At 39.1% G+C, this 22,480-nt stretch overlaps 1 long non-coding RNA gene across 1 annotated transcript in view; it reads right to left on the bottom strand.

Annotated features, from left to right (window-relative positions):
* LOC126487845 (uncharacterized) overlaps positions 1-17,124 on the bottom strand; it is a 182,091-nt gene extending 164,967 nt beyond the window's left edge. The window contains exon 1 of the long non-coding RNA XR_007588516.1: positions 16,974-17,124. This is a non-coding gene — a long non-coding RNA (uncharacterized lncRNA). The remainder of the gene's footprint in view (positions 1-16,973) is intronic.
* Positions 17,125-22,480: the final 5,356 nt, after the last annotated feature.

The following is a 22,480-nucleotide window of genomic DNA, read 5'->3' as shown; positions in this document are numbered from 1 at the left end:
AGCCAAAGTTCCGGTGTCTGTCTCCTTCAGCAGTTACATAGCATCTTCTTGACTCCGTCTACTTTTTCTCTATATCACTGTTCGGATTTCCCACCTGGCTTTATTCTGCCCTGCCAGAGGCCCAAAGCAGATTCTTTATTAACCAATGGTTATAAAATATATTCACATCATACAGAAGGAAATCCCACATCAAGCCTATGTTCAGATATCATAGAAGAGAAGGAAAATGGGTATGAAGAAACATGTTTTCCTTTCTTGTTCTGTTAGAGTGTTTACCTAGCTTCCTCTTTGTTGTGGGCAAGGAAAGTACACCAGATGCACCAGTAAATCTAATGACTGGAAACACAGGGTCTGCTATAAACTCCTGGTACCTGTGTCTGCTCATCACTTATCAGGAAATTACCTTCCTTCTTTGTGCTTCTGCTCTAAGTCTGCAAAGTAACATAAAAATAAAACATGACATTTCAGGGAGTTATTAGGATGATAAAATGAATCTATATCTGAAAGGGTTAGATGGTGTTCAAACATTAGCCTGTGATTTTGTGAAAATGGGTGTGCTTTTTAAAAATGCTTTGAGCACATTGAAGTTGTCGCTGATAAAAGGTTTTGTGTTTAGAGTAAAAATAAACATAGAGTGGCCAGCATTTTCTATCATCTACCGGGAGAGGAGTCATTGCTGGAAAGACGTTCTCTAAGTTGTACAACCAACACAAGAGTAAGATGAAGAAAAGGGGCAATTAACTAAATGAAGACTTTTACTTTCCCTCTTTGTCTGTTAAGAATTCAAGGGAAAACTCTCAGTAGATGCTTGGTTTCCTTCAAAGGTGGAAGTCGGTTGGAAGAACGTTGGCACTTAGGAACAATTTGGTGCCTGTAATCAATGCATTGCCAATTAGGAATAAAAGACAGTTTTCTCTGTAATGGACTTTTCAGTGAACTAAATACTATTAAAGACACAAACATTTTAGAGACTCTTATGTACATTGTTAACAGCAGTTGATACAGGACAACTGCTTGGGTTTTATACAGCAGCTTACAAGAGTAATTTTTCCCAAGATGGCACTTGGACTGTTTAAACTAGCAGACCACATTGGCAACAGCTGAAACATTCAGGAATAACTACTAATGACATACCCAGATGTGTCTTAGAAAAGTAACTGTCTGGCCAAACCCTACAAAAAAAAAAATGCCAAGTGAGCTCAGCAGGTAGAGAAAAATCCCATCATGTCTCTTTTACCCTGAAAATATTAGTATGACTCAATTAATAGCAGACTTTATTTCCTATTGGGCTTTAAAACTCCTATTGAAAGCAGTTTCTCTCAGTGTGCCAGCAGGATAACAAATAGCCATTTGCTAAGTCACAGATTCCCCTAGGATCCTGAAGGTAGCCATGCATGGGCCACTGCTGTTTCTGTCTGTCTTCCCGGTACACCAGACTCAGTGGGGGCTTATGGGTCATTATTGCAGAGCAGCAGGCCGTAGTCATTCAAATGTGCCGATCTCTAGTGAGAGCCATTATACTATGGTTTGCTTATTAACAATTAATTTTCCAACAAATTATTGTTTGGAGATATTCATTATCTTTGTTGGAAAACACTTCTCTCTCTTCCCTCTCTCCCTCCCTCCCCCACTTCTTTCCTTTCTTCCTCAACCTCCTCTTCTAGTCCCCCCTCCTGCTAGTACTCCTATGATTCATGTTCTGTCTCTCTTTACTTTCTCCTTCCCTTTACATTTTTCTCCTTCCTTCTCATCTTTGCTCCCTACTGACATCACAATACTCTCATTGTCCCTTGTCCCCAAAGAAGCCAATGGGTATTTTGCAGCCTCATCTGCTTTCTACCATACAGTCATCTTTCCTTAGCTTGTCTCCAGAAATTGGGAATGGGGGAGCGCAAGGGCTGTGGGCAGCTCATTCTGAAGAAACAAATGAATTCAGCTCATAGCATGGGAGCTAGGTCAGTTGAACACCAGATCTTTAAATAACGTTCATCTATTATCTTCATGCGTACTTAAAGCTCATATATTAGCTTCCTGTGTCAGAAGAATGCATTTCAGTCATTTAGAAGTTAGGGAAGTGAGGAAGGATCTTTTTACATTTATTTTATATATTTACAACAATATAGTTGTTAAATAACAAAACTGCAGTATTTTTGTTATGAATATATGTTGGAGGTTCTTTTCATGCTTTTCAAGAGGGAATAGGTTCTGAAAAAACTGGGTTCTTTAGGTAAGGAGAGTTAATAGGAAAAGAAAATGATTAGATAAGAGGAGATGGGAGGAAGGGGCAGAGGTGGGAGAGGAAGAACATCTAGTTTCAGTTCAAGATCATTAGGCTTCTGACCAACTGAGAGCAGTCTAGTTGGGGATGTTCATCTCATCCATTTTTTTAAATCTGACATGTTTTATAAATAATTTCTTCCCTTCAAAGAAGGAGAATGTGAACTGCTTCCTGTAAAAATTGTGTCTCAAACTGAACTGTACACTAACTGCCTTATTCCTTTCTATGCCCCCCCCCCCCGCAAAGTAACCGTGAGATATTTGGCTTTTCTTCAATATGAGTCCTTTATTATTCTTGGTTGACTCATATCAAAACAGCCTTCAGATAACTGTCATAAGGATATGTTAGGTGATAATAATAGCATGCAACCATATTTTAATGATCTTAAAATATTTACTGTTCTTGTAATGATGTGTGTGTATATGCATCAGTATTTGCATATGAGTGCAGATGCCTACAGAGGCCAGAAGGGGGCAGCAGATCCCCTGGAGTTGGAATAATAGGTGGTTGTAAGCAGCATGTTTGGGTGCTGAGAACCGAACTCAGGTTCTTTGCCAGAGCAGCAGATTCTCTGAACTATTGAATCACATCTCCCCTCGTACCATTTAATGAATTATTTTATTTTTTAGATTAAAATGTTATTACATCATTTTCCCTTTCCTGTTCCTCCTCTCCCTCACATTCATCGCCTCTGCTACTTTAATTGTTCACATGCATATATGTATATTCCTAAATATATAAACACAACTTGACAAGACTCTATACTGCTCACTTGCTAGACAACTTGGAGCCCCTTCCTTAGGGAAGACTATTTATCCTGTTCTCTGCATTCTTTGTCTGTAGTTCCTTTCCCAGGGTTGAGGGTCATCGAGATTGCTATCTTCATATTAATATGCCTAGATTTAATTACATGCATTCATGTCTTGGTGTGGTTATGCAACATGGATGCAGGATGTTAAGCATTCTCCACGTACCAGATGTTATAATAAGTCCTAATTTATTTAAACCTCTTCAAACACTAATGCGGGCCAACTTTTCATTGCAGTTAAAGTTGGGTGTCTTCCAGTTCTATCATAAATATAATATTATATCATATCTTTACCTAAAACTTTCTCTTTTCCCTGTTTTAGCTGAACACACTCAAGATCAGAGGCACACCTGCTTTATTTGGGGCATATGAATATCACTATGTTAGAATCCACTGACCAAAAAATGACATGATATGTAGTTGATATATAGTTGATATATATAGTTGATCCTTTCTTACGGAGACAAGTATCTTCCATTCCAGGGACCTATTTTGGATCTATGAATGTCAGTAAGTTGAAATCTTCTGAAACAAATAGTGTGGTTGATGATCAGTATCTCTCCTCTCACCTTTGTAAAAAGGCATAGGGGGTGGAAAACAATGCTCTTTGAATGTAGACATGGAGTGCTTCCCTTATTTAAACAAAGCTGGAGGGTATTGGACCCAATGTGGACCAATGTCGGATTAAAAAAAAATATGACACAGCCGAGGGCAAGAAAGTTGGAAGAATAAATATCGCTTCAATGGGATGTGAATGCATAGAGTCCACAAACTCTCCTGCTGACATTGCTTATAGACTTTGGCTGTTAATCTTCTGTTTCCTCCTTTTTTTGTCTTCTTTTAGCAACATCTGTTAAGGCACCGAGGACACTTACCCTATTTTCTCTGTCTACCTCCAATAAATCACCTTTTAATTCCTTCCTGAATATTTTTTGAATAACTTTATCTATGGGACCAAGAACCTGCAAAAGGCCCCTGAAACCACTGGTCATACTTATGTTTTCATATTTGCTTTAAGCTTTGGGGGGCAGCAAGAGTTCCTCTGGCTTTTTGTAACATCTGACTTTGCCAAGATAATAGAAAGGCCCTGAAAAATGATATTAGCTCTCATTAAATTTTTCTTTAAGCCCCTCCCCTTTATTGCTTCTAGATCATCAACTAGACATAGTCTTACTCTGGACTGACAATGAAAATTATGCTACTGTTTGGAGGAAATAGAGTATCCATCAAAATCATGTCAGGACCAAAACATCCTATGAACTGAATTCATCTTGTGGTTTAAAGGCTAATAACCACTAAAGTCTCCTGCAGCTATTTCTAATAAACTGCTAATATAGAGTCTGAAAATCAGACAAGATGATGGATGACCTCTACGGATGAGTACTGGGGAAAACTTGGCATTTAACAATCAGTTTATTATAAATACAGCAAGATAATTGACTCTGTTTTTCTTAAGGCCACAGCAGAAACTCCCTCCTGCTCTAGCCCAGCGAATACACAAGTTAAAAAAGATCTAACATTGCTGAAGATTTGGGTGATGGATCTCCTCTTTGGGAAAGCTGAAGATAGTAGAACTGGGCTCGCTAGATGACAAGACTCTAGACTACTTACCAATACCAAATCCAATACTAAATAATCATCAAGACTGATGCAATTACTGTGATGGGAAGTACTGATGGATAACCAGGAATCTCTAGTCCATAAAGGTCAAGGGTAATGACTTAAAACCAAAATCATTCTAGGTCAAGATAGGTGGAGAGTCACCAGTTCTATCTGTAATCAAAAAATAACCAAGACTTTTTCAGAAACAGAAGATTGATGTCAGTCATAGCAGATAAAGTCGTGTTCTTGGCTGGGTGTCCAAACCTGAATTTATTCTCAAATGTGGAACTTGCAGATTTAAGGAGATAAAACTAAATCTTAACAAAAGATTTTTGAAATATCTACAGAATGTTTATACAGTGATTTCCAAAGTCCTGTAGAACTAGCTATCATTTCTCTAAATGATGCACATGACTGGAGGAGAAGGGGATATTCAAACATGAAGCAATTTAGTACAGTTTAACATCTGAGATGCCATCAGTACAAGAAACAGACTACTGCCATGATATTCCCATAATAATTCAGAGACCAATGGGAAATTCTGCCTTGTCTTAAGATAGGGCACAAAGTGTGACCAATATGTTTGTGTGTAACTTATTTTGGTAGCTGAGAGGACCCTTACACTGATTCTCTATACTATCTATGCTGTTAGACTTCAAAGAGGAAAGAAATCCAGGGTAAGGCCTCTGAACCCACTGAACCTGGCCAAGAAATGTAATCAGAACAATGCGGCCTTGTATGGAGAACATAAGATTCTTAATCAGTTCAAACACAGCTTTGGCAACCTGTTCCCCACGCTGGCAGCACTGACACAAGGGGAGGAGTTTTACCTGCCTCAGTTTGATGTGCTGTGCTTTTCTCAAGATCATGGAGGCCTGCCCCTTTTTGAAGGGAGACAGAGGAGAGGAAGGGGAGTGGGGTAGATGGCAAGTGGCAAAAGAGGGGAGAGGCTGGGAGGAGATGAGGAAGGTAGAACTGCTGTTGCTTGGTATAGAAAATAAATAAAACAGTTATTTAAATAAAAAAAATCTAAAAAAGTGTAAAAGGGCATAGCGTTGCTCCCATTACATCCCTCTCTACGTTACCAGTGGGATCCTCATAGAACTGAGAGGCATTTAGGCAGATGGTGTGAACTTACTTACAAGGTGGCACAGAAGTCTGTCAGTTTGGGTTGGATTCTTCTTTCCTTTCAGGGCGCTGAAGATGACTGCTGTCGTGTGGGACAAGTGTCAGGGTAAGTCCTGTGATGCTAGAGCTCTCTGTGAGAGATCCGAATTCCTAGTATGATTCCTTCACGTGCTAAGAAGGGCCATGAAGAAGAAACTCACTACAGACTCTCTACAGCTTTTAAGCAAGACAGTTCCACTTGCGGCAGAAAACTTTTCATCAACAGAAAGTCCTCCGTTTCTATAATGTTTTGGGCCCTAACTGGAGCCTGGAATTTGACTATATCAACATCAAGTTGACCCTCTGTGTGCACTTCATCATCTGAATGCTGTCACAACCACCACGCAATAAGATCAAAAAGTGCCTGGTATAAAAATGGCACAATTAATATCAGGCTACAAAGGGACCAGGGGGGTAAGAAATTAAGACACGACTCATATCGCCTCCCCAGGTCACCTTTATTGCCCTAACCTCTACTTCCCAAGACCTTTCAGGGAGTTCTCCATGACTAGCTGACACAATGTAGTGGCTTCAACTTGTCTTGATAAAATTGTGTGGCTGCTGTATTATAACCTGACCCAGTGTTGGCCCTGATTGCAGCAGGAAGGTGAAATCCTTCTGTGGGTAAAACTTTGAGTGGCATACCTGGCTGAGAATTTAACGTGGAATAAAGTCATTTGAAATAGGATATACTAGACGCGGAGATAGAAAGAATTGCTTGCAGTTACCTGGGAAGGGCCAGGCTGAAGCAGATGAAGACTTACTGGACATGAATAAAAAGGACAGATGTTTGCTCCCACGGGGAAGTCACACACACTGCAGAGGAAGCTCTGAACAAACGGAGTAGGGTGATCGGGATTTTGTATATTGAAAGGCATCCTGGTCCTGTCCATGGCCATATAATGCTTGAGAAATTGGCTTTTAAATGAAGCAGTCAGAATGTCAGGTGTGAGGACTATGTATGTGTTTCCTCTTGCTGGGGCTGACATATTTACTGCCAAGGATTAATGTTCACCTCTCAATAGGCAAGATTGATGCTGAACTCTCAAAATGGAACTATTCTTCAAGAAAAAGCCACTTGGTGGCAAGCTGAGTAAATCAGACCCATTTCATCCAGGAAAAAGAAAACACAAAAATTTGCATTTTCTGGCATTGATAAATGTATGGGCATGATGTTTTCCACCAAATATCATAGTACCTTGGCTACCAGTATTATCAGAATTTCTGATTTATCATCTGACACCTCACATAACATTGCCTTGGATGAAGTAGGGGTGTCAACGGGTAAATGTTCATGGATCCTAAAGCATTCGTCACCACTCAACCAGTGAATGACTCCTTAAAGGCACAGCTAAAGCACCAGCATAGGAATACCACCCTTAACTGTTCAAAATTGACCCCCGTATCCTTCAGGATTCAGTGGTTCTCAACCTTCCTAATACTGTGATCATTTAATATAGTTCCTCATGTTGTTGTAACCCCCAATCATAAAATTACTTTCACTGCTATCTCATAACTGCAATTTTGCTACTGTTGTGAATCATAATGTAAATATTGGTGAAGATAGAGGCTTGCCAAAGGAGTCGTGACCCACAGGTTGAGAGCCACTACTGTGTACACGGCGCAGCAGCAGCTATTATGTGGTACAATATTATATGTACAATAATGAATGCATTCAGGACCTAAGACATAACTTGAATCCCTTAATGATTCCCTTAATCCTCACTCCCAGTGATCCATTCAGGAACTCTGTGCTTCCTGTCTCTGTAACGTTCTCTAGATTAGAGCCTCTAGTTCCTTAGTAAATGGGATTGTGTCTATCAGAAAATAGAGTCTAGTCCTACAGCAACGATGCCAACTTAGTCGCTGTAGATTTATTGTGTCTATAGATCATCAGGCAAAGAAATGACTCACAACACTAGATTATCATGATCTGCTTTTCATGAAAAGATAAGAGTTACTGCTACATAATTGGGGTGATGTAGATGGTTTGGAATTCAACAGGTTCACCTACAAACCAGTTATTCATTCCATGACGTGAGCAGAAAGCAGTGAAGTGAAGGACTATGAGGATCAGGATCTAGGCTTCTCAAGAGTAAATAACCTAGGTAACCAGAGATGTTGACTGAAGTAAAAGATCTCAAATTATACCTCAACAAATCTGTTCAGGACACCCTAAATATGAGAAAATCTACTCTCTATTAAAGGCGGTATAATGGGAAAATAAATATGCATCAAAGATGATGTAAGACTAGGCTTGCTGGTTTATCTGACTAGTGTGTATCTGCAGAATGGACTACTAAAGAATTCATTTGTAATGCAAACTGAGAACCTCAGCGGAGGAAAATAATGTGAATTATTTTTTTAAATATTTATTTATTATATATACAATATTCTGTCTGTGTGTATGCCTGAAGGCCAGAAGAGGGCACCAGACCCTATTACAGATGGTTGTGAGCCATCATGTGGTTTCTGGGAATTGAACTCAGGACCTTTGGAAGAGCAGGCAATACTCTTAACCACTGAGCCATCTCTCCAGCCCCAAAAATGTGAATTATTAAATGATCAGGTTGAGCCAGTGTGTCTGCACATCCAAATGGCCGACCACCATTGGCGTTGTTTCCCATGATCTCTGTTCATCTAAGCACAACCCAGGAGGTTATTGTAGTCACAGCATTCTGCTCTTTGACAAAGCCAGCAGAAAAAGAATCATCTCTACAGAGGAAGGAATCTTAATCCTCTCTTTACTCTTTGTCAGATAGACTAGACTCAGAATCCAACGGTTGCCTAGAATGCTGTTTAGCCCCTGAGACCTGGATCCTCTGTGAATGGGAAGCAGCAGATGGACCAATGTATTCAGTGCTCATATTGGTTAATCTACAATGCTGCTTTGTAAGACAGGGCAAACATAGTGCCTATGTGAGACTAAGTGGGGCTTGACAGGCTCATGTTCTCCAAGATTAACTCAACACCCCTTTCCCCGTAGACCAAATAGGTAACTTAATGATGCGGAAAACTTGGGAAAGCTTCGCTCTAGAATTTCCAAAATGAAGAAGAGGGTGGCAATGAAGTCACTTTCCGTGTAATGGATGTAGCTAAACATAACAAAGAAGGTGAACACCAAGAAGCTTTGTGAGAGGGAAAAGAGGGGACTAAAGTTACCTCTGATCCCATAGACAAGAAAGAAGACAAATAAGACTTGGGCATGGACACTTGATGATATTCTAATTTTAGTGGCCTACTGTAGTGTTGTAAATTTAATTTTATTACCCCAATTTAGCCTTTTGTTCCTCTAATAAACTCCACATTAAAACCTGCCTTGTGATAAGCCAGGTGGTGGTGGTACAGGCTTTTAATCCCAGAACTTGGGAGGCAGGGGCAGGTGGATCTCTGTGAGTTCTAGGCCAGCCTGGTATATAAGAGCTAGTTCCAGGACAGATTCTAAAACTACAGTGAAACCCTATCTTGAAAAATAAAACCAAACAATAAATAAATAAATAAATAAATAAATAAATAAATAAATAAATAAATAAACCTGCCTTGTGGGACACAACGTGGCTTTAGTGCCCTATGGTATCTGAAGAATATTATCCCATAAGGAATAAAGCAGAGGTACATGTGCATAAATGAAGTAGTGATAGCCAGGCAATAGACATAGGAGTGGTAACATTTTTCTTTATTCTTTCTGTATTTTAAAATGCTTATTATTATACTGATTTCCTTTTCAATCATATACACTGGATTCATCTTTGTTTTTCCAATCCTTTTATTCTTAGAGTTTTCCTTCATTAAAGCTAACTTCCTGTTAGGCTTCCCTTTTCAATGTCATATTTTTCAACAAATGTAGCTAAAATAAATAATAATGTATTCTCCAGGAATTAACATACACATAAGAAATATAGAACAGGCCGGGCGGTGGTGGCGCACGCTTTTAATCCCAGCACTTGGGAGGCAGAGGCAGGCGGATCTCTGTGAGTTCGAGACCAGCCTGGTCTACAAGAGCTAGTTCCAGGTCAGGCTCCAAAGCCACAGAGAAACCCTGTCTCGAAAAACCAAAAAAAAAAAAAAAAAAAGAAAGAAATATAGAACATTATAAGGAAAATCTTTTAAAAATTTATACTATATTTCATTAAATCAAAAGTTTGAAAAAATGGATTAATTTCTTGATTTAGTTGCATTTTTAAAGGGAGGCAAAGCCATCGCCTTGGTAATTGTGATTTCTATATTGAAAAAAACTCAAGGAAATAATTGATTGACTATTTTGCAAATATTAGATAATGACAGGTATTAATATTTTCTGAAAAATGCAATAAATACATCATTTACTAAAAGTTCACAAAGGTAGCATGCAACCAACCACAGGGAAAATCTTATTAAGTCTTACTTATGGCTTTGTACAATACAAATGTAGTACAAAATTTTACGGAATTTTTATTTTAACATAATTATTGTTCTAAATGTCCTTTAAGGGAAATATGTAAGCCTTGTGGATTCTACTTCCAGAAGCTTGATTTCCCTTTTTTATTTCACCCCCCCCATACACACAATACATTCGATGTCTGTCCAATTTTTTTCTTCATTGGTACAATTCTCCCAGTTCTCACTTTGATCCTTGCTATTACTGTGATAGAGGTTGGTGGCGAATGCGGAGCCTGTTGCATGCTGAGTGTGTTTACCCAGTGTTTTACCAGCCGTGGCTGTTTGTCATTAACAAGAGGAGGAAATAGCAGTAAACAGACACCCAAGCTGCTGTGACACCAAGGTAATGGAGTGGAGGAAGTATGAAGATTCATGAGATGACAGAAGATTCACCCAATGCACTGGAAACATTACTATGAGTAGAACAGTTTCCAAATTGTGTTTTTATGCAAATTCTTAAGGCATCTAGGGTTATATGAAAGAAGATAATGAAAAAAATATAAAATCATTTGGTGGAAATACATTCATTATATCCCACAAGGGGAAGATAATTGGGGTTTGGAAAAAGATAATAAATAATGTTTGTGAATATTATGGAATTAAGAAATAAGGCAAGAGAAAATAAATCTCAAAAAGGAACTATTGCATAATGATTAAGGGTAAATAGAATTGTATAATGAGTATACTTCAGGCGATATATTGTCATAACCCTGCACAACTTAGACAAAGCCTGCTGTGAATGTGTTTTTATCTTATTGGCACTATTTTAATCATTTTAATGTAAGGGAAAGTAGCTTTGTGGAGTCAGGTGTCTTGATAGAGCTGTTTATTCTTGTAAAAGAGGAAGCAATTCCTCAACATAAAACAAATGAGTGGGGGTGTGGAGCAGGGGAGGGGCTGTGCTTCCCAGCAGGGTCAAGACAGTGATTATTAGCATCGCTGAAGAACTTTTATGAGACTGAAAATACACAGAGAGTTCACCACTTTGTCAGTAGTCTAATTTCCTCTAATCTCACCTGCAGTTTTTAGCTAATTCTTAATTGCTCACTAATGCTTTTCATGAACGACTATTCCCATTGGGAGACTCAGAGCTTCATGTAAGAAAATGCAATTTAGGAAAAAAAAATTCCTTGGTGAGCTAGATCACAATCACTGCCCAAACTCTGCACAAGTTTCTCTCATTTAAGTATCGACAAAACCACGGACTCCCACCTACTGTGTTCTTTTTATTCATTCAGCTGTTAAGTTATTGGCTTTACAGACATAGCAAAGCTTTGGGAAACACAACTGAATAATTAAGTTTACTTAAAAGGGATTGTGAGCAGCAGCAAGTTTCTGTAAACTCAAACATTAGAGTAACTTAATGGGCATTAAGTATAATGGTCACGAAGCATAAGTACAGTAAGATCACGTGAAGAGAAAATTGAGGAAGCAGGCAAAAAGCCAGTCTCTGCTTAGCCTTGGCAGCTCCGGCTCTCCTCACCTCTTAATGCAGTTCTCAGGATTAATATGCAGTACTCTGAGATACAAGGAACTATCTGGTCCAGACAGATCAGTGTCCATACCCTTTCTAGAAGAAGGCGCCCTTGCAACACTTTTAGTTTAGCAATTACTGTGGCTTCTGGAGTAGAACATCACAGAACAAAAAGTTGTCCAGGCCCCTCTACTACCTCTACAAACAAAAAGTTATGGTACTTCTTGAGGCTTATGGGGTTGAATCTGCACACGTAAAGGGGTTCTCTTGTGTCTTGATGCCTATCTGTGAATGAAAATGATGCTTCACTAAGTCCTGACCTGTGTGAGTGCTCTACCTCACCTCACTTACACAGGAGATAGTTGCCAGCATATAATGAATCTTCACAAAGGAAAGAACTCAAAAAGGATGTTAAATGTGAACTCTATCATAAAGGTAAGTTGCTGAGGGACAATGGTTTTACCCTGTAAAGATTGTTCCTTGTACTTTTTTAATAAAATGCAGATTGGCCAGTAGCCAGGTAGGAAGTAGAGGTGGGGCAACCAGGCAGGAAGTAGAGGTGGGGCAATGAGAACAGGAGAATTCTGGGAGAAGGAAAGATACAGTCTTTAGTGGTCACCCAGATGCAGAAGAAGCAAGATGAGAGTGCCTCACTGATAAAGGTACCGAGCCACATGGCTAACACAATTATGGGATAATTTAAGATGTAAGAATTAATTAATAAGAAGCCTGAGCTAATAGGCCAATCAGTTTACAAAAATAAACCTCTGTGTATTTCTTTGGGACTGAATGGCTGAAGGAACCAGTCGGGACAGAAACCTCAGTCAACAGTAAGCAATATTTGATATTAAGGAGAAAGATGGGGACACATTTGAAAAATAGTCATAGGGAAGGCAAAGCAGAACATGCTGGGGACACTGGAGGTAAAAGTCTGGTTACAACAAAGGTGTCAGGATAGGATCAGGCAGCGGTCTTCTCTGGGTGTCTCAGAATCATCCAGGTTCTTTGGCGGCTTTTTGGTGAAAGTATCAGAGTCTCTAGAAGAGCAGTGATAATCGGAAAACTGGAATGCTGGTACTGGAATGGAGAATTTTGAATCTGAGAACTTTGTAACTACCCTGCTTTGTTGGTAGAGATTATCTCCTCCACCTGTTATGATGTTCTGGTTCAGCTTTGTTTAAAGTCCCTGCAACAAAGTCCTCTAAGGTAGGTATATGAGGATGGGTTCTAAAATTATTGGATCAGAAAAGCCAGAGCATGGAGTTAGCTGAGCCATGTCATACATATTCCTGATGTTTGTATCTAAATTAATGGCTTTGCCATTCAGAAGCGCTATCTCCTGGAAACCTGCACTCAGGTTCCTGCTGCTACTATAACAAATTACCCCAGACTCAGTGCTGAGAACAATTCAGACTTCTTCTTTTAGGGTCCCAAAGATTAGAATCCCTAAAACACAAAGACTTCTATGGAGCCATCTCTATTTTCACCTGTTTGGATTTTTCTAGCATGTTTTAGCTAGGGTTCTCTAGAGGGACAGAACAAATAGAATAAATATATTAAAAGGAGATTTGTTGGTTTTGCTTACATGCTATAGGCTGAATTGTCCAATTAATGGCTGCCTCACATGGCAAAACCGAGGGTCAGGTCTGCTCAGTCCTTCAAGTTGGGGGTCTCCAGCAGTCCCAATTTGGTGCAGAAGAACTGGAACATTTTTTTTTTTTTTTGGAAAGCCTAGGTCTTCAGTCTATGTTGGAAGTCCAATAAAGTTGGGTTCTGATATCAGTAAAAAAAGACCATAGTGGGGGAATCAGCACACTCCAGGAAGTGGTATAGGGAAAAGGACAAAGAGCAAAGCTTTCCCCTTGGGTGTCTTTAACTCTAGCTCACTGCAGGAAGGTGATGTTTGCATTAGGTTGGATCTTTCTGCTTCTATTACCTAAAAAGAAAATCCTACATGTGCATGTTCCCAAACTAACTCAATATAGAAAATCCCTCTTGTATCATGGGGTAGTTCTGGGTCTTGTTAGCCTGAGGATCAGTATCAATCATACAGCCCATTCTGCAGTTGTAAAACCAGCAATGTAGCATCTTCTAAGCCCCTGTCCTATTGTGGGAATTCTGTCTGATAACCCAATGGTATTGGGTGATTTAACCTATGGACATAGTCTCTTCAACACTGAAAACTTAGTGGTCTCTGAAAACCTAGTCCCATATTTAATGGGCATGTGTTCTTGGGAGAATTATTTGTTTTTCTGAGCCTTATTCTTTTTCCTAGAGTATTGTTACCTCTCCACCAATGATAAACTCCCTTATTATTTTGAGGCAAAGTAATTAACATCTGTAAGTCTTTAGAAAAAGCTGGAGCATATATTGTTATATAGAATATTATAGTGTAAAGATACATCAAATACTTTCAACCCACATGCATGGACAAAAATAATACCATTTTTCCTAAGTCTAGTGGACTCAAAAGGAATTTCATATTTCCAAAGAAAGAATTTTACAGAAATATTTTTAAGTAGCCAACCAAAAGAAACACTAATGTCAGAAGTATGTTAACTATGACACCTCAGGATTTGGAAGACAAAAAGCATTTTAAAATTAGAGGCTCAAAGTGGGGCTTCACTGAGTCAGTTTCCCCGTGTCAGAACATGATGGTGCTTGGCCAATGCAGAAGCTGGGAACAAGGAATAAGGCTGATGGGGAAAACATAAAGTGATGAGAAAATATTAAGAAAGTGTTGGACAAAAACTGATTCAAACACTGGTATGGGAAATATTACAGCTGTCCCATTGGTCAGGAAGTTAGCACCGGCACACAGGATGTGACAGTTTTTTCTCCTCCTACATTCTAGGACTTTCTCTCACATCCAGCTAAAGCTTATTGAAAATGAGCACTTCTGAAGCGGCAGGAATTTCAGGCCCAGTGTCCCAAGCTGAATATGGAAGGTTGGGCTTTAGGGTGCTATTACTTTGTCTTACAGGTTCATGTACCACATTGTTGGTTCCCAGTATGATATTGTTGAGAACCTTTGAATGCTTGGTCCTTGTGTACCAGGACCAAACTGTGAAGGCACCCCCCTGGGATATGATTAGTGCTGGTCTCTCAGAATGAGTTAGCTCTTACAAGAGCAGGTTGTTGTAAAACGTGGCTGCCCCTCATATTTGGTCTCTTCTGGGTATGGCCATTTAGCTTCTGTTTCTCTACCATGTTGTGAAAGAAGCAGGCTGGCCTTTGCCAAGATAGTGGTGCCATGGTCCTGAGCCTCCAGATCTATGAGCTAAATAAACTTCTTTTCTTTATAAAGCTCTCCACTTCAAATAACTGACTCTAGCAACCCAGAATGAATGTGCCTAGGAAACTCACATTCTAATATGCAGCATCTATATAAGACTTCATGCAAAATTTTGAGATTCCCCCTTTCTCAACAGCACAACATAGTTGTTCTTCATTTGGTGAGGATACTTCCTTCCCATTCCCTTCAACCCAATAACAAGATACTATATCCTCAAGCCCTCTCCATATCTGCAAAATAGTTATATTGGTATGTTGCATGGATTAATTTTCACATTCACCATAGTTTCACCTGAGCATAATGTTACTTAAAGATAGCACACAACATATTTATAAAACACTAAGTACAATAAGGGATGGTGTAGGGAGAAGAAAGAAATCACTCCTAGAGTGCTTGTTCTATGAAGCAACATTGGCTCACCTGATTTGTTTGATTTTCTGGGTTCTCCCATCCTATTTGTACAACTTATTGTGACTTACTTATACAATATTAATTTTCAAAATCATTCATTTCATTGAACTTCTCTGCTAGATATATTGGGTATAATATTTTAAAAACTATCTTATGATTACTATAATCAAGTATATTCCCTAATGTTGTCCAGAAAATAGGGACATAATTTCAAACTTTCATGTATAGCATCTCTGATATATTTTCTCTCCTCCCTTTCTGTTTTCAGATGGTTAAGCTTATGTTATAATTTACATTATTTTTCATACTCCTCTATGAGCCTTCATGATAGGTAGAGACATTTAAGTCCAAGCTCCATTAATCCATTAATCACAAAGGGCATATCTGACCTCTCACCTCTGCATAAATGATAGACTGGCCTGTTCTGGCTAAAACATGAGTATGGATTTTGAAATCATTTTGTATGTTTCTTATTAAAACTCATTTTATGTAATTGGCTGTCCTCTGTGTCTCTGCACATGTTTTACCTCAAGGCAGGTTATTACTGTCACAGAAAAAAAGCTGCGAGGAAACAGGAACCAGTGTTTACTGTTCCATATTCAGGATGCAAATACTGGAGAAGACGTCACTAAGATATCAGAGGCACAGGCCAGCGTTTCGGACCAGATCCTAAGAATGTTAGTACTGCAGGAACTGCGTGAGAATGATATATGGGTGATCAGTGTCAGAGCGACAGGGGTGCGGCAGCAGTCCAACCTTCTTCATGACCTTAGAGAGGGGGAGGTGGCAACAAATGCTGCGGAAGGGTCAGAGTCCGGTATCTTCACACTGACTTCCTTTCTCCTGCTGGTGCCTTGGGCATCCCAGGGATACATAGGAGCCAAGTTGAAATGAAAGAGAAAACAGAATAGCTTGCCCCCTTTTCTCTAACTAGAGTCTTGGGAATCCGGATAGGCTGGCTTCTTTCCACCTTGTGGTGAGTAAAGCATTGTGGAGAGATGAGTGAAAAGGATCTAGACACCTTTCCTGGTCTGCCATGATGGGTATTAACACAACGATCTCCCAAGTCAGGGTAAGGCTTGCTTTTCTCCCATGATGGGTGTTGACACAATGACCTTCCAAGTCTGCGTAAGCCTTGTTCCATGCTGAAGATCTGCAGAGTCTCTGTAGACCCTAACACCTGTTTAAGCAGGGAAATGGAACTTTGTAGGTAGCTCAACTTTATTTATTTATTTATTTATTTATTTATTTATTTATTAAAGATTTCTGTCTCTTCCCCATCGCCGCCTCCCCTTTCCCTCCCTGTTGAAATTAGGAGCGGCAGGGCTGCGTCCCTGGCACCTGGCCGCCCGCATGGCTAGTTTATACCCAGAAATAATTACACGGAAACCGTATTCTTTCAAACACTGCCTGGCCCGGCTAGGTCCAGTTTCTTATTGGCTAGCTCTTACATATTGTTCTAACCCATTTCTAATATTCTGTGTAGCCCATGAGTTGGCTTACCAGAGAGGATCTTAACCTGCGTCTGTCTGGAGCGGGAGAATCATGGCGACTCTTCCTCTAACCTTCTTTCTCCCAGAATTCTCTTCTGTATACTCCGCCTACCTAATTTTCTATCCAATAAAATGGGCCAAGGCAGTTTCTTTATTAGTAAGAAATCATTCCCACATCAACTGGTCTTCTGGAGGAACCAGGTTCTATTCCCAGCACCCACATGGCAGCTNAGGGGTACACTCATCCATTGCTGGTGGGAATGCAAACTTGTGCAACCACTCTGGAAAGCAGTGTGGAGGTTTCTCAGGAAATTTGGGATCAACCTACCCATGGACCCAGCAATACCACTCTTGGGAATATACCCAAGAGAGGCCTTATCACACAACAAAAGTATATGCTCTACTATGTTTATAGCAGCATTGTTTGTAATAGCCAGAACCTGGAAACAACCTAGATGCCCTTCAATTGAAGAATGGATGAAGAAAGTATGGAATATATACATATTAGAGTACTACTCAGCAGTAAAAAACAAGGACTTCTTGAAGTTTGCAGGCAAATGGATGGAAATAGAAAACACCATCCTGAGTGAGGTAAGCCAGACCCAAAAAGAGGAACATGGGATGTACTCACTCATATTTGGTTTCTAGCCATAAATAAAGGACATTGAGCCTATAATTCGTGTTCTTAGAGAAGCTAAATAAGAAGGAGAACCCAAAGAAAATCATATAGGCTTCCTCCTGAATATTAACCTTCATCAGGCGATGAAAGGAGACAGAGACAGAGACCCACAATGGAGCACTGGACTGAAATCTCAAGGTCCAAATCAGAAGCAGAAGGTAGCTCAACTTTTAATGAGAACATTAGTGCAAAGGTGACATTTTAAAAGTTAAAAGACACTGAATAAAGCAACAGGAAATGTCCCATTGTGAGCATCCCCTACAGTCACAGTCGCTGTTCATGGGGAGTTTAGAAGAACAGCAGGAAAGGCCATCTATGTGTATGTGTGATGTTACTACCACAGTCGTTATCCGGTGTCTGAGACGCTTGTTGGCAGTGGCTTTCTGCACATAATTGTGGATAATCCAAGCCTTGCATTGGAGAAAAAATTATTCATGAGAAAAAATAAACATGAGAATAATGCTGTTCAAACATGTTTAAATAATTTGCCATGTTGAGACTACAAGGTTAGAAATGATTAGTAACAATGATATTCAAATAATATTTAATCAGTTTGTGTATTAATATTCATGTATCATAAAATAGGATAGCATATGGTCTGTCACGATATCTTATCTTTTTAGCCCAAACCATACTTACTGTGATTCATTTATTTAATAAATTAAAAATAATGTAGGAATTAAAAATATCCAAGTTTGCAAAATATTGTGCTTCTAAGTAGTGGCAAAATGCCTATTTGTCACATTTTGATGATTTTTTTCTACTTTTATTGTAATATTTTTAATCTAGTTTATGGTCTTACATTTTGACTTAAGTCTAGAAATGAGCTACATTTAAAGGAAGCACTACCTTTTAGTGAATTATAATTTCAATATAATAATTTAGCCATGCAATTCATTTTCTTATTTTAATGCAGATAGTTTAAAATAATCATTTTATTCACCTCTTCCAATAAATGAAAGCCCAGACTGGAACTGAATTCCATTAAATACCTGTTACAACATGTCTGTAGGAATGTCTACTATGTGTGTACAAAACTCCAAGAAAACTGGAAATTTAATGTCCAAGTATTTTGTAACCTGTTAGCACTCTAGCTAGGAAAAAAATATCAAATGAAATTTATGATCAAGGTACTAACACTGCTAACAAAAATTCTGCCAGGTTAGAATATCTGCTGGTTTGGTCCTATGCATAGAGTTCTTGTTTTAGTGCCAGAGTCATAGGTTCCATTCAAAAAGTAAAATAAATAGAGTGTCTGGGCCAGGGGCTGACAACCTTTGATTCATAGCTTGGTGCTGCTCCTGTCTTCAGTTTTTTGTGTTACCATTCTCTGAGCTCTGTCTAAGTGTTCTAGGTCTTCCTTACCGCTCCTTTGGCTTTAAAATTAAGTTTTGATCTGATACCTGGCCCTTTTAAATCTGTTTATTCTTATCCAGTTTTATTAGTATGCATACTGCTTAGTGTCCAAACAAAACAACTTCAATATTCATCATGGACCTGACATAGTCTATTAGCATTCAGCCCTCCCTCTTTCTTTCTCCCTCAATCCCTCCCTCCCTGGTCTCTCTTCTATCACCTTCTCCTCCCTATTCACTGAACACACATACACAGTTTCTGTTAATAGCCTGCAATGAATAAGATTGCTATGCTTGTTGTCCCAGAGAGGGAAGCAAACAGGTTCAAGGTGTCTAAGGGACAGATTCAAGGTCACATAGCTAGGTAGAGATAGAACTGGGGTCTGATTACACGTGGTGTAAATAATCTTTAAATGACGACATTTAATGTAGCCTTTTAAATGCAGCCATCTTTAAAGCACACTTACCCATGGTTTTGTGAAAATCCTGCTTGTAACAAAAGACACAAGTCTACCACAATCAAGTGTATGAAATACAGCATCAGCTACTTCGCATCACGATTCTGAAAGTGGGTTTCCATTCACTTCTAGATGCAGGAATGTTAGAATCGAGCCCCTCCCATCAGCATGGCTCCATTTCCTAACTCTCATAAGTGAAGCGACCCCATGCATCTGAGGCTCCAGAAGTCTCTGCAGTTAGGGTTCATAGAGAAAGGGAAACAATCTTCTTTCAGCATCACTCTTGAGAGGGTCATGGTAGCCTTGACTGGATCACATTACTGAAGCTGAACGGTAGCCAGAACTTGACTATGGCTAAAGATAGCCAATTCCACCTACGTCACAGAGATTAAACAGGAATACTGCAGAAGAAATGTCATATGATTCCCTAAAAGGATGCTAGTCATGCAAAAATTAAAAGCGTAAAAGTGCTGAATGCCTCTAGTGTCCATTCATATATATTGATGCCAAGAATTACTGTAGCAATTTCATTAAAAACAATCAATGCTTCCTTTGTTAGTTCAGCTATCAGAAGCAAAGACAAGGACACATTCCTTAAATTCACATCATATATAAATCATAAGACTTTTTACAAATTAATTATGTATCTAGTTGTCAGGTATTAGAGAAAAAATGTAAAATTGTCATATGATCATATCTAAAGATGTGACATCAGAACCAAGTATTAACTTTTGAAGATTAAATACATTAAATAGATTAAATTAGACTTTGGTTTGACCAGGGTTTGACAATAATTAATCCTTTAGACAATAGTGTTAATATCTTATACATACCAACTCAAACTTGCAATTTCCTGAAGGTCTACAGTCAGTAAGCAGAAAACCTATATTGGATGGATATCAGTTTTATTCACATTCTTTGGTTGAAGGATATGAAATGAGATGAATTCCGAAATTAAAATAACTTGATGTAACAGCAGCATTTATTAACATTTTATATAAAAATTACTGAGAAAGAAACTTATTTTTAATTAAGTTATTACTGCCTACAAATGGGGAAATGTTTATGGCATAAAACTTGATCTATATCAATATATATGTATCATATTTTGTTTTGTTTCTTTTCTCTCTCTCTCAATCTTCCAATCTTTCCTTTTCTTTAGTTCATAGGCAGACACACTGTTCACCTCCCTGCCTGGAATTCACCATCCTCCTGCCTCCAGAGTGCTAGAATTATAAGCATACACTCTCCTATTTGGTTGATATTTTATTTTCTTCCATCTCCACACCTCCAGTTGGTAAGAAATGAAACTCAAGGCATTTGTACCTCCTATGAAAACTGTCTGAATTCTAGGCTTGTGTCTCTCGCACCTAGGATGCTCTTAAAGTTATGCTGTGCACAGTGGTTGCTGTTGGCACAAGTGTTTCACCGTCCTAAAGCTCTCAAACCTCTGCCCTGTGTGTCGTGAGTCTCCGTAGATAACATGTGGTGTAGGGTGCACACTTCCTAGTACTTCCTCCTAGAATGATCCCAGTAACTGATGTTCATGAGACCCACAAATTATGGTCCTATTGACATATACTATAAATGGCCTTAAATCCACTCCCGTACCTTTTGGGGATGAGCCCCAAGGATATTATTATGCATGAGGCAATATTTTACAAAAGTTAAGGATGACAGTTTTTCTCAAGAGGATTCTACCTCGAACTCTGTAAAATGTCTGGGATCAAGAGAAACAAATAGGTTGACTCTCAGCTTGAAATAAGAAGAAGGAGAAATACTGAAGATAAAGATAAACCGTTGCCATAAAAGGAAAAAAAAATGCTTTCATGCTGTATTGCATAATCAGGATCTCCGGCCTGAATCAGAACAGTTTCGATAAAGCCACCTCCAAAGTAAAACTGCAAATGATAGGGAAATTGTGTCAACTTTAGCCTCTTGGAATGATACTGTCTGCTCTGATGTGGAGATGTTGCGCAATAGAGATGCCAGCAGCGTCTCTAAGCAGCAGCTAGATACGGGATGAAGAGATAATCGTTAGCAAGAAAAGCAGAATAAATATTTTTTAAAAAGACAGCTGGGGACCAAGCTAGAGAGGTCGGGCATCAGTAACTGAAATATCCCCACAGATTACTGGAACTGCAAGATAAAGATCTCTTCTAACTCAAGAGACCAGACTTATGTTCTGATTTCCTAGTACTCAGGGCCACTTAGTGATTTAAATGTTTTACTGTAATTCATTTCTCAAGTAGTACTGTTAGTTATTTCTGATACTCAGGAAAGCAACAGACAAGCCTGAATGTTTCATGTCATGACGAGCTATTGTGTCTGTGTGGGGGCATCTGTCTGCCGGTCTCTCTGTGTGTAACTTCAAATAAGAGAGCCTAACTTTTACAGAAGATGTATCTCTATGGAGTTCCTTCTTCTACAAGAATGTTTGCAACTTGAATGAGGTCAAGGCCTCTTCTGTTCCAGGTCTGCAATGTCCCCACGCTGCCTCTGTGGTGTTCCCAGCACAAATCACACTCAATTTATTGATCATTCCCAACAAGTGTATAAGTCCCATGAAATAAAGTCAAGGAACTTTGGTCTGTTTTACCTGGATAAGAATGCCTAGCACCCACTGCCTTGTAGCTAGTGCTTAGGAATCTTTCCTGAATAAAAAGCTAGGAGAAATAATGCCTGGCATCAAAGTGGAAGTGCCATGCTTAGATCTGTAGATAAAATGGTTTGTGTGCGCACACACATTTGTTTTATATTTTAATATTCTAATATAGAGAATTTGTGTCAAGCGCCTTCTGTCCCAGAGATGTTTCATACTGAGTGTCTGTCTTGTGGCATTCACTTACAAAGCACGATAACTTGCAAATTGAACCTATTTTAGTGGAAGTTAAAGTCAGAATGCAGCAAACATTTCAGAATTTCCACCCACACTCTAGTCGTTGTAAGTACATGGTGGGTCCTCGTAAGGACAGTGATTCTGCACAGCTGAATGTGTCCTTTTGTCCCAGTTGAGCTCTGAAGGACTTACATTTCAGTGT

Source organism: Alexandromys fortis, unplaced genomic scaffold (assembly GCF_014885135.2).
Source record: "Alexandromys fortis isolate MF-2015 unplaced genomic scaffold, M_Fortis_MF-2015_v1.1 scaffold_181, whole genome shotgun sequence".
Taxonomy (NCBI): domain Eukaryota; kingdom Metazoa; phylum Chordata; class Mammalia; order Rodentia; family Cricetidae; genus Alexandromys; species Alexandromys fortis.
The sequence above is the reverse complement of the archived record's forward strand: the minus strand, read 5'-3'. Positions and strand labels throughout refer to the sequence as shown.